Source organism: Oncorhynchus keta, chromosome 19 (genome assembly GCF_023373465.1).
Source record: "Oncorhynchus keta strain PuntledgeMale-10-30-2019 chromosome 19, Oket_V2, whole genome shotgun sequence".
Lineage (NCBI taxonomy): Eukaryota > Metazoa > Chordata > Actinopteri > Salmoniformes > Salmonidae > Oncorhynchus > Oncorhynchus keta.
The window spans coordinates 4,485,527-4,503,026 of record NC_068439.1 but is presented as its reverse complement, the minus strand read 5'-3'; the positions used below and the strand labels follow the sequence as shown (position 1 = coordinate 4,503,026).

Sequence of the window (17,500 nt, the reverse complement as noted above, 5' to 3'; positions counted from 1 at the left end):
CTGTCTCATTATTAACCTCCAGCTGTGTCTTCTGTCTCATTATTAACCTCCAGCTGTGTCATCTTATCATTCTCCTCCAGCTGTGTCATCTCTCTCTAACTTTTCCTCTTTTTCTTTCTCTCTCTCTTTCTCTCTCTCTCTTTCTCTATCTCTTCTTCTCCCCTGCTCTGTTGGTGCCAGGGGCACCCTTGCCTCCTCTCTCCCTCCAAACGGAAATGAAAGAGGGATAACAACCTTGGTTGAGGAAAAATTGGAAGAAAATGAAAATGCGAGAGGGCACAGAGGGCGAGAGAGAGAAAGGGAGCAATTTGTGTAGAGGAAGTAGGAGGAAGAAGGAGGAAGAAGGAGGAAGTAGGAGAGGAGAGAGGCAGAGAGGCAGAGAGAGAGGTGTAGAGAGAGAGGTGTAGAGAGGGAGACAGAGTGAGAGAGAGAGAGAGAGAGAGAGAGAGGTGTAGAGAGAGAGAGAGAGAGAGAGAGAGAGAGAGAGAGAGAGAGAGAGAGAGAGAGAGAGGTGTAGAGAGGGAGACAGAGAGAGAGGTGTAGAGAGGGAGACAGAGAGAGAGAGAGGTGTAGAGAGAGAGGTAGAGAGAGAGATGTAGAGAGGTGTAGAGAGAGAGACAGAGAGAGAGAGAGGTGTAGAGAGAGAGGTGTAGAGAGGTGTAGAGAGAGAGATAGAGAGAGAGGTAGAGAGAGACAGAGAGAGAGGTAGAGAGAGAGGTAGAGGTAGAGGTAGAGAGAGAGGTAGAGGTAGAGGCAGAGAGAGGTAGAGAGAGAGACAGAGACAAAGAGGGCTAGAGAGAGAGACCGAGAGAGGTAGAGAGAGAGACAGAGAGAGAGATGTAAAGAGAAAGACAGAGAGAGAGATGTAAAGAGAGAGACAGAGAGAGAGATGTAGAGAGAGAGACAGAGAGAGGTAGAGGTAGAGACAGAGAGAGGTAGAGGTAGAGAGAGGTAGAGAGAGAGACAGAGACAAAGAGGTCTAGAGAGAGAGACCGAGAGAGGTAGAGAGAGAGACAGAGAGAGAGATGTAAAGAGAGAGACAGAGAGAGAGATGTAAAGAGAGAGACAGAGAGAGAAATGTAGAGAGAGAGACAGAGAGAGGTAGAGGTAGAGGTAGAGAGAGAGGTAGAGGTAGAGGCAGAGAGAGGTAGAGAGAGAGACAGAGACAAAGAGGGCTAGAGAGAGAGACCGAGAGGGGTAGAGAGAGAGACAGAGAGAGAGATGTAAAGAGAGAGACAGAGAGAGAGATGTAAAGAGAGAGACAGAGAGAGAGATGTAGAGAGAGAGACAGAGAGAGGTAGAGGTAGAGACAGAGAGAGGTAGAGGTAGAGAGAGAGACAGAGAGAGGTAGAGGTAGAGAGAGAGAGACAGAGAGAGGTAGAGGTAGAGAGAGAGACAGAGAGAGGTAGAGGTAGAGAGAGGTAGAGAGAGAAACAGAGAGAGGTAGAGAGAGAGACAGAGAGAGGTAGAGAGAGACAGAGAGAGGTAGAGAGAGACAGAGAAACAGACAGAGACATAGAGACATAGAGACATATACAGAGAGACAGAGAGGTAGAGGTAGAGAGAGGTAGAGAGAGAGACAGAGAGTGGTAGAGAGAGACAGAGAGAGGTAGAGAGAGACAGAGAGAGGTAGAGAGAGACAGAGAGAGGTAGAGAGAGACAGAGAGACAGAGAGACAGAGAGTGGTAGAGAGAGACAGAGAGAGGTAGAGAGAGACAGAGAGACAGAGAGAGGTAGAGAGAGACAGAGAGACAGAGAGTGGTAGAGAGAGACAGAGAGACAGAGAGACAGAGAGAGGTAGAGAGAGACAGAGAGAGAGAGAGACAGAGAGAGGTAGAGATAGAGAGAGAGAGGTAGAGGTAGAGAGAGACAGAGAGAGAGAGAGGTAGAGGTAGAGAGAGACAGAGAGAGGTAGAGAGAGAGAGAGAGGTAGATTAGAGAGAGACAGAGAGAGAGGTAGAGGTAGAGAGAGACAGAGAGAGGTAGAGAGAGAGAGAGAGAGGTAGAGGTAGAGAGAGACAGAGAGCGAGATGTAAAGAGACTGAAAGGTTCCATGAGGGGAGGAGGAGAGACGAGGTTGTCAAGTAGTTGTGATTGTTGAACACAAAGCTCCCGTTGAGTGGTGTGTCTGTGTCATATTGTTGTGTGTGTCATATTTGGCCTCTCTGTGCCTTTCAAAGGAGACATTTTGTAAAGTGAGCAGAGAGCTCATGTTTATCAGTCAGTCAGCGCGTGGTGTGCTGCGTGCAGAGAACTTATAAGCAGGCCTCTCTCTTTCTGTCTCTCTGCTTCTCTGTGTCTCTCTGTGTCTGTGTCTGTGTCTCTGTCCCTCTTTGTCTCTCTGTCTGTCTCTCTGTCTGTCTCCGTGTCTGTCTCCGTGTCTGTCTCCGTGTCTGTCTCTCTCTTGATCTCTCTCTGTTTCTCTGTCCCTCTGTCTTTCTCTCTGTCTCTCTGTCTCTGTGTCTCTGTGTCTGAGTCTCTGTGTCTCTCTCTTTGTCTCGGTCTCTCTCTCTTTGATGAGCTTCTCTCTCTCTCTCTCTCTCTCTGTCTCTGTCTGTCTCTCTGTTTCTCTGTCCCTCTGTCTTTCTCTCTGTCTCTGTGTCTCTGTGTCTCTCTCTTTGATGAGCTTCTCTCTCTTAGCCCCAGGACCAACTGGATCAGGCCCTTCTCTTTGCTCAGCTCTTGGCATGGTAATGATATGAGAGGGGGTTACTGTATGGTAGATGTTTTCAAAACTTAAAGCCTATTTACATTTACATTTACATTTAAGTCATTTAGCAGACGCTCTTATCCAGAGCGACTTACAAATTGGTGCATTCACCTTATGACAACCAGTGGAACAGTCACTTTACAATAGTGCATCTAAATCTTCTTCCCTGTATGAATTGTTTATAGTTTTCCTCTGGACATGTAGGAGAATCTTACAGAACTCTGCATGCAGGGTTTCAATGGGGTGTTTGTCCCATTGGGTGAAATCCTGTTTTGCAAGTGGACCCCACACCTCGCTGCCATAACGTGCAGTTGGTTTAATGAAACAATCAATTCATTTTAGACACATTTTAATAGGTATTTCAATTAGATATTTGTTTTAATGGCGTAGAATGCCCTGCGTATTTTCTCTCTCAGTTCATCCACTGCCTCATTACGGCGTCCAGTTGAGCTTATTTTAAACATAAATAATTGTAGTGTGTGCTGTAATCTATACATTTTGTACCAATTGACAACTTTGATCTAATTCCTTGAGATCTGGATCTTCTCTGGAAAACCATTATATTAGTATTTTTGTGGTTTACTCTCTGGCAGTACTGCTCTAGCAGGGCCAGGGCCCATGTCTGGCAGGACTGCTCTAGCAGGGCCAGGGCCCAGGTCTGGCAGGACTGCTCTAGCAGAGCCAGACTCTGCTGTAGGCCATGTGCTGTGGATGACAGCAGGCACGGGTCATATGTGAAGGGAAGGCATTTAACCTCTGAATTGTGGCGACTAACACCAAGGGCTGAGGATTTTTCTAGAAGAGTGGCCAATTCGTTGATGTAACTATTGAAGAGTGCAGGGCTCAGATTTCAACCCCGGTGAAGGCCCCGGCCGTGGTAAAATAATTATGTTATTTTCTTGCCAATTTTGATGCTGCAAGTATTGCCAGTATTGATTTAATTTTGTCATATGCTTTACATCCTACACCACTTTCAATAACTGTGTAGAACAGTCCCGTATCAAATGCTATTTGGAAGTCGATCAAGCTTTAACATATACTCAGGTTTTACTTCGTATGGGCAGGTGGGACGGTAGCAACATCTGGTGAAATTGCAAAGCGCGAAATTCAAACTACAGTAAATATAAATATTTAAGTTTCAGAAAATCACAAGTGTCATAAGGCAAAATAAAGCTTAACTTCTTGTTAATCCGCTGTGTCCGATTTCAAAAAGGCTTTACTGCGAAAGCACAACATACGATTATCTGAGGACAGCGCCCCGCAAACAAAAGCATGAAAAACATATTTCAACGAGGCAGGTGCGCCACCACGGAAGTCAGAAATAGCAATATAATAAATGCCTTACCTTTGATCTTCTTCTGTTGGCACTCCAAAGGGTACCAGATTTATCACAAATGGTTCTTTTGCTCGATAATGTCCTTCTTTATAGCCATAAAAACTCAGTTTAGCTGGCGCGCTTCACTCAATAATTTCCCTCCATCAAAATGCATACAAAATGAATCCCAAACGTTACTAATAACCTTGTCCAAACAAGTCAAACAACGTTTATAATCAAACCTTAGTTTATTAATTATAATATGTAAATAATACGTAAATAAACTAACAATTTCTGGCTAATTTTTCCAAAAACCAGCCTGTAACTCTTTCTAAAGACTGTTGACATCTAGTGGAAGCCCTAGGAACTGCAACCTGGGAGGATTTGGCTTTATAATAAAAGTGACAGCCATTGGAAACAGCCATTGGAAACAGTGGTACGTTGAACATTTTTCGGGGGGGGGGGGACGGTTTGTCCTTGGGGTTTCGCCTGCCATATCAGTTCTGTTATACTCACAGACGTTATTTTAACGGTTTTAGAAACTATAGAGTGTTTTCTATCCAAATTGACCAATTATATGCATATCCTAGCCTCTATGCCTGAGTGACAGGCAGTTTATTTTGTGCAAGGTTTTCATCCAGACGTAAAAATACTGCCCCCTACCCAAGAGAGGTTAATGAAATAGTTTTAATATAACAATTTACATTTTGTGAATTTGGGCATCTCATTTAGGATGCTTTAAAAAATATATATATATATATATATATATATATATATATATTTGAGGCTCTAAAGTTTCTTATCGAGGTCCTGGTCAGTAATTGGGGAGTCCAATGGATTTTGATTTTTCCTTTATAGCTTTTTGTAATCCACTCAATTTCTCTTGAATTTGTTCTGCGTTTGCATCAATGTGACCGGTGTTGTAGAGTGTTTTAAAATGGGTTGTCCACATGTCACCATTTTGCTGTATCACTAATTCCTCTTGTTTAGAATTTTTTTTTTTTTTTTCAGAGGTTGTGTTTGTTTATGGACTCCTCAATTAGTGTCAGCTGCTTGCTGTTGTACTCTCTGTCTCTACCTCTACCTCTCTTTGGTGCTGAGTGTACGTTTATAGAGTTTTAAAGCCTCACAGTTATTAAGGTGTGATTCACCATTATTTGGGTCTCTGCTTTTGTTTTTGCCTTCGTGTTCTACAATTTTTCGTTATAATTTTACAATCTGCATATTTTTTTATATTTTTTTTAAAATCAATTTAAGTTGTGTTCATTTGCAGTTTGCCTGAATATTAAGTCGATGTGTTTTACTGCTAGATTGATGCCTTCTTTACTGTGAGTCCAGAAAATTATCCAAGACTGGTTGGATTTCTTGGTTAGTGGTAGCTTCCTGGTAGCTTCCTGGTAGCTTCCTGGTAGCTTCCTGGTTGCTTCCTGGTAGCTTCCTGGTTGCTCCCTGGTAGCTTCCTGGTAGCTTCCTGGTAGCTTCCTGGTAGCTTCCTGGTTGCTTCCTGGTAGCTTCCTGGTAGCTTCCTGGTAGCTTCCTGGTATTCTTCTGTGCTGTGTTGGGCTCATCTGTTTACATGTCTGATGTTGTACAGCTCACTGGGCTGTGAATGTCTGGTTGTTTCCATGTCTGTCCTTTTTGAGGAGCAACATAATTTGTCTGTGATCAGACAGAGGTGTTAGTGGCTTGACAGTGAATGAGCTGAGAGAGAAAGGGTCAATGTCTGTGATAATATAGTCTACTGTACTGTGGCCAAGAGGTGAGCAATAGGTGAATCTCCCCAAAGAGTCCCCCTGTAACCTACCATTGACAAAGTACAGACCCAAGCTTCTACAGAGCTGCAACAGATCCCTTCTGTTGTTGACGGTGCTGTTGTTTCTATGGGGGAGATGAAGACAGTTAGAGACAGTATGGCCTGTAATAAAGCTGTCACTGTTGTTTCTATGGGGAGATGAAGACAGTTAGAGACAGTATGGCCTGTAATGAAGCTGTCACTGTGTGTGTGTGTGTGAGAGTGTGTGTGTGTGTGTGTTTCTGTGTAATGTCAGTCATTAGGTCTGTATGTCAGGGCCATACGATGTTGATTTTAGGGGGTTATGGCGGTAACCCTGGGTAACCGTAGGCATGACGATATGTCTTATACATCAATCGCCCACTTCAGCAACTTTGGATAATTATGTGAGGGAGTGTGTGCACATTTTGGTGTTTCAAACACACACACACACACACACACACACACACACACACACACACACACACACACACACACACACACACACACACACACACACACACACACACACACACACACACACACACACACACACACACACACACACACACACACAATCTTCACAGATGCATTAATCACACAAGCACACACACGCATGTATTAATCACACATCTACTAGATGTATTACATCACACAGATGTATTAATCTGTGATCTACTAGATGTATTAATCTGTGATCTACTAGATGTATTAATCTGTGATCTACTAGATGTATTAATCTGTAATCTACTAGATGTATTAATCTGTAATCTACTAGATGTATTAATCTGTGATCTACTAGATGTATTAATCTGTGATCTACTAGATGTATTAATCTGTGATCTACTAGATGTATTAATCTGTAATCTACTAGATGTATTAATCTGTGATCTACTAGATGTATTAATCTGTGATCTACTAGATGTATTAATCTGTAATCTACTAGATGTATTAATCTGTAATCTACTAGATGTATTAATCTGTAATCTACTAGATGTATTAATCTGTAATCTACTAGATGTATTCATCTGTAATCTACTAGATGTATTAATCTGTAATCTACTAGATGTATTAATGTAATCTGTAATCTACTAGATGTATTAATCTGTGATCTACTAGATGTATTAATCTGTAATCTACTAGATGTATTAATCTGTAATCTACTAGATGTATTAATCTGTAATCTACTAGATGTATTAATCTGTAATCTACTAGATGTATTAATCTGTAATCTACTAGATGTATTAATCTGTAATCTACTAGATGTATTAATCTGTAATCTACTAGATGTATTAATCTGTGATCTACTAGATGTATTAATCTGTAATCTACTAGATGTATTAATCTGTGATCTACTAGATGTATTAATCTGTAATCTACTAGATGTATTAATCTGTGATCTACTAGATGTATTAATCTGTGATCTACTAGATGTATTAATCTGTGATCTACTAGATGTATTAATCTGTAATCTACTAGATGTATTAATCTGTAATCTACTAGATGTATTAATCTGTAATCTACTAATGTATTAATCTGTGATCTACTATATGTATTAATCTGTGATCTACTAGATGTATTAATCTGTAATCTACTAGATGTATTAATCTGTAATCTACTAGATGTATTAATCTGTGATCTACTAGATGTATTAATCTGTAATCTACTAGATGTATTAATCTGTAATCTACTAGATGTATTAATCTGTAATCTACTAGATGTATTAATCTGTAATCTACTAGATGTATTAATCTGTAATCTACTAGATGTATTAATCTGTAATCTACTAGATGTATTAATCTGTAATCTACTAGATGTATTAATCTGTAATCTACTAGATGTATTAATCTGTAATCTACTAGATGTATTAATCTGTAATCTACTAGATGTATTAATCTGTGATCTACTAGATGTATTAATCTGTGATCTACTAGATGTATTAATCTGTAATCTACTAGATGTATTAATCTGTAATCTACTAGATGTATTAATCTGTAATCTACTAGATGTATTAATCTGTAATCTACTAGATGTATTAATCTGTAATCTACTAGATGTATTAATCTGTAATCTACTAGATGTATTAATCTGTAATCTACTAGATGTATTAATCTGTAATCTACTAGATGTATTAATCTGTAATCTACTAGATGTATTAATCTGTAATCTACTAGATGTATTAATCTGTGATCTACTAGATGTATTAATCTGTAATCTACTAGATGTATTAATCTGTAATCTACTAGATGTATTAATCTGTAATCTACTAGATGTATTAATCTGTAATCTACTAGATGTATCTAATTAATCTGTAATCTACTAGATGTATTAATCTGTAATCTACTAGATGTATTAATCTGTAATCTACTATATGTATTAATCTGTAATCTACTAGATGTATTAATCTGTAATCTACTAGATGTATTAATCTGTAATCTACTAGATGTATTAATCTGTAATCTACTATATGTATTAATCTGTGATCTACTAGATGTATTAATCTGCTAATCTACTAGATGTATTAATCTGTGATCTACTAGATGTATTAATCTGTAATCTACTATATGTATTAATCTGTGATCTACTAGATGGATCTTAATCTACTAGATGTATTAATTGTAATCTACTAGATGTATTGCTCTGTGATCTACTAGATGTATTAATCTGTAATCTACTATATGTATTAATCTGTGATCTACTAGATGTATTAATTGTAATCTACTATATGTATTAATCTGTGATCTACTAGATGTATTAATCTGTAATCAAGGTATTAATCTGTAATCTACTATATGTATTAATCTGTGATCTACAGATGATTAATTTAACCCACTGTTCTACTATATGTAGGCTGTCTATTGTATTAATAATCTACTAGATGTATTAATCTGTAATCTACTAGAGTTAAAATCTAAAGTTTAAAATAAATGTTTAAAATCTCTAAAAATGTGTTTAGATATTAATTTTCTACTAGATGTATTAAGTGATCTACTAGATGTATTTCTGTGATCTACTAGAATTAATGTAATCTACTAGATGTATTAATCTGTAATCTACTATATGTATTAATCTGTAATCTACTAGATGTATTAATCTGTAATCTACTAGATGTATTAATCTGTAATCTACTAGATGTATTAATCTGTAATCTACTATATGTATTAATCTGTAATCTACTAGATGTATTAATCTGTAATCTACTATATGTATTAATCTGTAATCTACTAGATGTATTAATTTTAGATGTATTAACTGTAATCTAGCTAACTGTAATCTACTAGATTATTCTGTAATCTACTAGATGTATTAATCTGTAATCCTTTTAAAGATCTCTAGATGTATTTGTGATCTACTAGATGTATTAATCTGTAAGGACATTAGATTATTAAATCCATGATCTACTAGATTATTAATCTGTAATCTACTAGATGTATTAAAAATCTACTAGATTATTAAGGGGTAATCTACTATATGTATTAATCTGTAATCTACTATATGTATTAATCTGTAATCTACTAGATGTATTAATCTGTAATCTACTAGATGTATTAATCTGTGATCTACTAGATGTATTAATCTGTGATCTACTAGATGTATTAATCCAGATCTACTAGATGTATTAATCTGTAATCTACTATATGTATTAATCTGTGATCTACTAGATGTATTAATCTGTAATCTACTAGATGTATTAATCTGTGATCTACTAGATGTATTAATCTGTGATCTACTAGATGTATTAATCTGTGATCTACTAGATGTATTAATCTGTAATCTACTATATGTTTAATCTGTGAATCTACTAGATGTATTAATCTGTGATCTACTAGATGTATTAATCTGTAATCTACTAGATTATTAATCTGTGATCTACTAGATGTATTAATCTGTAATCTACTATATGTATTAATCTGTAATCTACTAGATGTATTAATCTGTGATGTACTAGATGTATTAATCTGTGATCTACTAGATGTATTAATCTGTGATCTACTAGATGTATTAATCTGTGATCTACTAGATGTATTAACTGTGATCTACTAGATGTATTAATCTGTGATCTACACTGTGATCTACTAGATGTATTAATCTGTGATCTACTAGATGTATTAATCTGTGATCTACTAGATGTATTAATCATGATCTACTAGATGTATTAATCTGTGATCTACTAGATGTATTAATCTGTGATCTACAGATGTACTAGATAAATCTGTGATCTACATTAATCTGTAGATCACTAGATGTATTAATCTGTGACATACTAGATGTATTAATCTGTGATCTACTAGATGTATTAATCTGTGATCTACTAGATGTATTAATCATCTACTAGATGTATTAATCTGTGATCTACTAGATGTATTAATCTGTGATCTACTAGATGTATTAATCTGTGATGTACTAGATGTATTAATCTGTAATCTACTAGATGTATTAATCTGTAATCTACTAGATGTATTAATCTGTAATCTACTAGATGTATTAATCTGTGATCTACTAGATGTATTAATCTGTGATCTACTAGACATTAAGATCTACTAGATGTATTAATCTGTGATCTACTAGATGTAAAAATCTGTGATCTACTAGATGTATTAATCTGTAATCTACTAGATGTATTAATCTGTAATCTACTAGATGTATTAATCTGTGATCTACTAGATGTATTAATCTGTGATCTACTATATGTATTAATCTGTGATCTACTAGATGTATTAATCTGTGATCTACTAGATGTATTAATCTGTGCTACTCTATCAGAATGTACTATATGTCTCTGCCATTTGTGGTTTACAAGGACTTAGTCAATAGTTCATTTGGATGCGTTAGGTAGCTTGCTGCATAGTGGTTAGAGTGTCAGATTTATAACCAAAAGGTTGCAAGATTGAATCCCCGAGCTGACAAGGTAAATATTTGCCCTTAAACAAGGCATTTAACCCACTGTTCCCCTGTAGGCTGTCATTGCAAATAATAATTAGTTTAACTGACTTCTCTAGTTAAATAAAGTTTAAAATAAAATTTAAAATTCTAAAAATGTGTTTATATTTTTTCAGGAGGATCTATTTTCCTCCAATCAATGTTCTGTTGGGATGATCAATGTCTACAAAGTATAGCTATTGATTATAGAAGTTATTTTTAGCCACCTAGCTAACTGTTGTTATTCTGCTTAGGCTATATGTGTCCTTTTCAAGATCGACTTTGGTTTTAATGGCTCCAGGACATTTTCATAAATCCATAACCACATAATTAAAATGTAAAAATCAACAGTCAGAAAACATTACATAGATTAGAAGGGGGAATGTTGAAAGGTACTATACTAGTATACTTTTATTACTGATACTATTATAGCTGGTAGCATAAATTACCAGATATAATATGACTCTCGAGCACTGCTGTGCGTGTGTGTGTGTGTGTGTGTGTGTGTGTGTGTGTGTGTGTGTGTGTGTGTGTGTGTGTGTGTGTGTGTGTGTGTGTGTGTGTGTGTGTGTCTGACTTTCTCTCTTTTTCCCCCCCTGGGAATCACTGAGAGCAGAATAAAGCACGGATTAATTAGGAGAACTATGATAGAGGTTCGAAGAGAACACACACACACACTCACATGCGTACACACACAGAGACATAAAAACACACACACGCACACACACACACATACTGTAGATACACACAAAGAGACATAAAAACACACACACACACACAGAGAGACATAAAAACACACACACACAGAGAGATAAAAACACACAGACACACAGACAGAGAGAGATAAAAACACACACACACACAATGTAGATACACACACAGAGACATAAAAACACACAAAGAGACATAAAAACACACACACAAAGAGACATAAAAAAACACACACACAGAGACATAAAAACACACACACCTTCGGAAAGTATTCAGACCCCTTAACTGTTTAAACATTTTATTACGTTACAGCCTCCTTCTAAAATGGATTGGGGGGAAAAAAATTCCTCATCAATCCACACAAAACTCCGTAATGACAAAGAGAAAACAGATGTTTAATTTTTTGGGCAAATATATTTAAAAAAATAAAAACAGAAATACATTATTTAAAGAAGTATTCAGACCGTGTGCTAAAAATTGAGCTCAGGTGCATCCTATTTCCATTGATCATCCTTGAGATGTTTCAACAACTTGATTGGAGTTCACCTGTGGTAAGTTCAATTGATTGGACATGATTTGGACAGGCACACACCTGTCTATATAAGGTCCCACAGTTGACACTGCAACCCAGTCTGGGTTGCACTGTCAACTGTGCTTCATGTCTGGAGGAAACCTACCACCATCACTACGGTGAAGCATAGTGGTGGCAGCGTCATATCTAGAGGAAACCTGGCACCATCCCTACGGTGAAGCATGGTGGTGGCAGCATCATGTCTAGAGGAAACCTGGCACCATCCCTACGGTGAAGCATGGTGGTGGCAGCGTCATGTCTAGAGGAAACCTGGCACCATCCCTACGGTGAAGCATGGTGGTGGCAGCGTCATGTCTAGAGGAAACCTGGCACCATCCCTACGGTGAAGCATGGTGGTGGCAGCGTCATGTCTAGAGGAAACCTGGCACCATCCCTACGGTGAAGCATGGTGGTGGCAGCGTCATGTCTAGAGGAAACCTGGCACCATCCCTACGGTGAAGCACATTTGACAGTGCATGTTAGAGCAAAAAAAGAGCCATGTGGGAACATTAGAGGTCTTGCTAGCTATAGATATAGCTGTAATGTGACAGTAGAGAGCTGGCTAGCTATAGATATAGCTGTAATGTGACAGTAGAGAGCTGGCTAGCTATAGATATAGCTATAATGTGACAGTAGAGGTCTGGCTAGCTATATATATAGCTGTTCAATGACAGTAGAGAGCTGGCTAGCTATAGATATAGCTGTAATGTGACAGTAGAGGTCTGGTTAGCTATAGATATAGCTGTAATGTGACAGTAGAGAGCTGGTTAGCTATAGATATAGCTGTAATGTGACAGTAGAGGTCTGGCTAGCTATATATATAGCTGTTCAATGACAGTAGAGTTCTGGCTAGCTATATATATAGCTGTTCAATGACAGTAGAGAGCTGGCTAGCTATAGATATAGCTGTAATGTGACAGTAGAGGTCTGGTTAGCTATAGATATAGCTGTAATGTGACAGTAGAGAGCTGGCTAGCTATAGATATAGCTGTAATGTGACAGTAGAGGTCTGGCTAGCTATAGATATAGCTGTTCAATGACAGTAGAGGCCTTGCTAGCTATAGATATAGCTATAATGTGACAGTAGAGGTCTGGCTAGCTATAGATATAGCTGTAATGTGACAGTAGAGAGCTGGCTAGCTATAGATATAGCTGTAATGTGACAGTAGAGAGCTGGCTAGCTATAGATATAGCTGTAATGTGACAGTAGAGGTCTGGCTAGCTATAGATATAGCTGTAATGTGACAGTAGAGGTCTGGCTAGCTATAGATATAGCTGTAATGTGACAGTAGAGAGCTGGCTAGCTATAGATATAGCTGTAATGTGACAGTAGAGGTCTGGCTAGCTATAGATATAGCTGTAATGTGACAGTAGAGGTCTGGCTAGCTATAGATATAGCTGTAATGTGACAGTAGAGGTCTGGCTAGCTATAGATATAGCTGTAATGTGACAGTAGAGGTCTGGCTAGCTATAGATATAGCTGTAATGTGACAGTAGAGAGCTGGCTAGCTATAGATATAGCTGTAATGTGACAGTAGAGGTCTGGCTAGCTATAGATATAGCTGTAATGTGACAGTAGAGTTTGCATTTAGCAGACGCTTTTATCCAAAGCGACTTACAGTCATGTGTGCATACATTCTACGTATGGGTGGTCCCGGGAATCGAACCCACTACCCTGGCGCCATGCTCTACCAACTGAGCTACAGAAGGACCACTATCCTCATCAGAGAGGTCTTTGAAACCTTGAATAAGGGTTTCAAATTTGAGGAAATGACACTCTCTCTAATTGTTTTATATTTTTTACATTCTGTCATGAAATGCAGCTCCGTCTCGGGTTCTGCTGTTGTTCAGTGGTTGTACAGCCTTTCCTCTACAGGGAGCCAGGTTCTGCTGTTGTTCAGTGGTTACACAGCCTTTCCTCTACAGGGAGCCAGGTTCTGCTGTTGTACAGTGGTTGTACAGCCTTTCCTCTACAGGGAGACCGGTTCTGCTGTTGTACAGTGGTTGTACAGCCTTTCCTCTACAGGGAGCCAGGTTCTGCTGTTGTACAGTGGTTGTACAGCCTTTCCTCCACAGGGAGCCAGGTTCTGCTGGTGTGCAGTGGTTGCACAGCCTTTCCTCTACAGGGAGCCAGGTTCTGCTGTTGTTCAGTGGTTACACAGCCTTTCCTCTACAGGGAGCCAGGTTCTGCTGTTGTTCAGTGGTTGCACAGCCTTTCCTCTACAGGGAGCCAGGTTCTGCTGTTGTTCAGTGGTTGCACAGCCTTTCCTCTACAGGGAGCCAGGTTCTGCTGTTGTTCAGTGGTTGCACAGCCTTTCCTCTACAGGGAGCCAGGTTCTGCTGTTGTACAGTGGTTGTACAGCCTTTCCTCTACAGGGAGCCAGGTTCTGCTGTTGTACAGTGGTTGCACAGCCTTTCCTCTACAGGGAGCCAGGTTCTGCTGTTGTACAGTGGTTGTACAGCCTTTCCTCCACAGGGAGCCAGGTTCTGCTGGTGTGCAGTGGTTGCACAGCCTTTCCTCTACAGGGAGACAGGTTCTGCTGTTGTTCAGTGGTTGCACAGCCTTTCCTCTACAGGGAGCCAGGTTCTGCTGTTGTTCAGTGGTTGCACAGCCTTTCCTCTACAGGGAGCCAGATTCTGCTGTTGTACAGTGGTTGTACAGCCTTTCCTCCAGAGGGAGCCAGGTTCTGCTGTGGTTGCACAGCCTTTCCTCCACAGGGAGCCAGGTTCTGCTGTTGTGCAGTGGTTGTACAGCCTTTCCTCTACAGGGAGACAGGTTCTGCTGTTGTGCAGTGGTTGTACAGCCTTTCCTCCACAGGGAGCCAGGTTTTCCCTACCCTTCTCAATGGCAAGGCTGTGTTCACTGAGCCTGTACTTTGTCAAGATTTTTCTAAGGTTTGATCAGTAACCATGGTCAAATAGATAGTCACGGTGTACTGTCGATTTTTGTTAAGATTTTTTAAATAATTGGTTTAATTTACCAAGCAAGTTCACTGAGAACACATTCTCAATTACAGCAACAACCTGGGGAAGAGTTACAGATGGGAGGGGGGATGAATGAGACAATTGTAAACTGGAGATAATTAGGTGGTTATGATGGTATGAGGGCCAGATTGGGAATTTAGCCAGGACACCGGGGTTAACACCTCTACTGTTACAATAAGAGTCATGGGATCTTTAGTTAACACCTCTACTGTTACAATAAGAGTCATGGGATCTTTAGTTAACACCTCTACTGTTACAATAAGAGTCATGGGATCTTTAGTTAACATCTCTACTGTTACAATAAGAGTCATGGGATCTTTAGTTAACACCTCTACTGTTACAATAAGAGTCATGGGATCTTTAGTTAACACCTCTACTGTTACAATAAGAGTCATGGGATCTTTAGTTAACACCTCTACTGTTACAATAAGAGTCATGGGATCTTTAGTTAACACCTCTACTGTTACAATAAGAGTCATGGGATCTTTAGTTAACATCTCTACTGTTACAATAAGAGTCATGGGATCTTTAGTTAACACCTCTACTGTTACAATAAGAGTCATGGGATCTTTAGTTAACACCTCTACTGTTACAATAAGAGTCATGGGATCTTTAGTTAACACCTCTACTGTTACAATAAGAGTCATGGGATCTTTAGTTAACACCTCTACTGTTACAATAAGAGTCATGGGATCTTTAGTTAACATCTCTACTGTTACAATAAGAGTCATGGGATCTTTAGTTAACATCTCTACTGTTACAATAAGAGTCATGGGATCTTTAGTTAACTCCTCTACTGTTACAATAAGAGTCATGGGATCTTTAGTTAACACCTCTACTGTTACAATAAGAGTCATGGGATCTTTAGTTAACATCTCTACTGTTACAATAAGAGTCATGGGATCTTTAGTTAACATCTCTACTGTTACAATAAGAGTCATGGGATCTTTAGTTAACACCTCTACTGTTACAATAAGAGTCATGGGATCTTTAGTTAACACCTCTACTGTTACAATAAGAGTCATGGGATCTTTAGTTAACACCTCTACTGTTACAATAAGAGTCATGGGATCTTTAGTTAACACCTCTACTGTTACAATAAGAGTCATGGGATCTTTAGTTAACATCTCTACTGTTACAATAAGAGTCATGGGATCTTTAGTTAACACCTCTACTGTTACAATAAGAGTCATGGGATCTTTAGTTAACATCTCTACTGTTACAATAAGAGTCATGGGATCTTTAGTTAACTCCTCTACTGTTACAATAAGAGTCATGGGATCTTTAGTTAACATCTCTACTGTTACAATAAGAGTCATGGGATCTTTAGTTAACACCTCTACTGTTACAATAAGAGTCATGGGATCTTTAGTTAACATCTCTACTGTTACAATAAGAGTCATGGGATCTTTAGTTAACACCTCTACTGTTACAATAAGAGTCATGGGATCTTTAGTTAACATCTCTACTGTTACAATAAGAGTCATGGGATCTTTAGTTAACATCTCTACTGTTACAATAAGAGTCATGGGATCTTTAGTTAACATCTCTACTGTTACAATAAGAGTCATGGGATCTTTAGTTAACATCTCTACTGTTACAATAAGAGTCATGGGATCTTTAGTTAACATCTCTACTGTTACAATAAGAGTCATGGGATCTTTAGTTAACATCTCTACTGTTACAATAAGAGTCATGGGATCTTTAGTTAACACCTCTACTGTTACAATAAGAGTCATGGGATCTTTAGTTAACACCTCTACTGTTACAATAAGAGTCATGGGATCTTTAGTTAACATCTCTACTGTTACAATAAGAGTCATGGGATCTTTAGTTAACACCTCTACTGTTACAATAAGAGTCATGGGATCTTTAGTTAACACCTCTACTGTTACAATAAGAGTCATGGGATCTTTAGTTAACTCCTCTACTGTTACAATAAGAGTCATGGGATCTTTAGTTAACACCTCTACTGTTACAATAAGAGTCATGGGATCTTTAGTTAACACCTCTACTGTTACAATAAGAGTTATGGGATCTTTAGTTAACATCTCTACTGTTACAATAAGAGTCACGGGATCTTTAGTTAACACCTCTACTGTTACAATAAGAGTCATGGGATCTTTAGTTAACATCTCTACTGTTACAATAAGAGTCATGGGATCTTTAGTTAACACCTCTACTGTTACAATAAGAGTCATGGGATCTTTAGTTAACATCTACTGTTACAATAAGAGTCATGGGATCTTTAGTTAACACCTCTACTGTTACAATAAGAGTCATGGGATCTTTAGTTAACATCTCTACTGTTACAATAAGAGTCATGGGATCTTTAGTTAACACCTCTACTGTTACAATAAGAGTCATGGGATCTTTAGTTAACACCTCTACTGTTACAATAAGAGTCATGGGATCTTTAGTTAACATCTCTACTGTTACAATAAGAGTCATGGGATCTTTAGTTAACACCTCTACTGTTACAATAAGAGTCATGGGATCTTTAGTTAACTCCTCTAC

At 38.4% G+C, this 17,500-nt stretch overlaps 1 protein-coding gene and 1 long non-coding RNA gene across 2 annotated transcripts in view; both read left to right on the top strand.

Annotated features, from left to right (window-relative positions):
• Positions 1–17,500, top strand: part of LOC118378371 (CUB and sushi domain-containing protein 1-like) — a 926,375-nt gene that overhangs the window by 9,339 nt on the left and 899,536 nt on the right.
• On the top strand, positions 14,104–14,634 carry LOC127909132 (uncharacterized). Its single transcript, XR_008069835.1, has 3 exons — positions 14,104–14,332; positions 14,383–14,432; positions 14,583–14,634. It is a non-coding gene; the product is annotated as an uncharacterized LOC127909132 (long non-coding RNA).